Source organism: Gavialis gangeticus, unplaced genomic scaffold (genome assembly GCF_001723915.1).
Source record: "Gavialis gangeticus isolate Ggan-Ray unplaced genomic scaffold, GavGan_comp1, whole genome shotgun sequence".
Classification (NCBI taxonomy): Eukaryota; Metazoa; Chordata; order Crocodylia; family Gavialidae; genus Gavialis; species Gavialis gangeticus.
Window position 1 is genome coordinate 17,821,297 of NW_017729034.1, and position 1,208 is coordinate 17,822,504.

Genomic DNA, 1,208 nt, shown 5'->3' on the forward strand with positions numbered 1-1,208 from the left:
GCCTTCTGTTTCGCTTTGGAGTGTTTTGGGTGGCAAAACGAGTCAAAATACCTCCAAAACAAAATGGGCTGCCGAGATTTTGCACAGCCCTACTGCCTATGTCTTTAGACAAACACAGCTCAAACCTACACCCCTGTAGACATCCTAGAGGGTGCTCTCAGTCAAGGCAAACATGGAAGGAAAGCCATTGGTAGCTTTATCCTGTGTGTAGAGAAAAAGTTTAAGAGGAAATACAGATGAAAAGCTTAGAGGACCATAAGAATTGACATTTACTGTGTCAGATGATAGATCCGTCTTGCCCAGTATCCTGTGTAATATGGTGGCAGAGAGTGGATGCTGAAAGCGATAGTGAACAGGGTATGACTAGGGGTTTTTCCACTGTTCCTCTCCCACTCCCAGCCTCCAGCATTTAGGATCTAGGAAGTTCTGATTCAGAGGCTGTGCCCCTAACTCCCATGCTCAAGTCACTACTGATGCCCTTTTTCTCTTAAGAATTTGCCCAATTCCTTTTTGAATCTGGCTAAACTGTCAGCTTCCATGTTGGGTGGCAATGAGTTCCACACTTTAATTTACACACTGTGTGAAAAAGATCTTCCTTTTCTTAATTTTAAACTTACTGCCTATAAGTTTCATTTTGTGACCTCTAGTTCTTGTTTTGTGAGAGAGAATAGAACCCTATTTTTGTGAGAATAGGTCCCTATTCAGTTTCTCTTCAGTATTTAGTATTTTGTAAACCCTTATCATGACCCCTCTCAAGCATTTCTCTTCTAAACTGAATAGACCTAACCTCTTTAGTCTCTCCTCATATGAAGGCCCCTCCAGACCACTAATCATTGTTGCTTTTCTCTGTACCTTCTCTAGTTTTCTGTATCCTTTTGAGCTGTGAGTACCAAAACTGGGGATAGTATTCAAGATGTGGATTGGGGTAATAAATTTAACTCAACTCCTAACTTGACTAAGTAAACAGACAGAGACCAGAGGTGCTGATACTGCTTATTTCATGTAAATGTTCTGAGATAAGGAATCCTGCATGCCTTGTTTTGTCTTGATATATTACCCTGTATACGGATGTTAAGTTTATTTTTCTCTCTGAGAAACCAGAAACTGTTAACTAGTTCTATAAGCACAATGTTTCACTCTTCTTTAAGTAAAATGCCTGTATGTCTGTGTGTGTGTTAGATCAGTGATTTACTGTCCAAGGTCGTTTT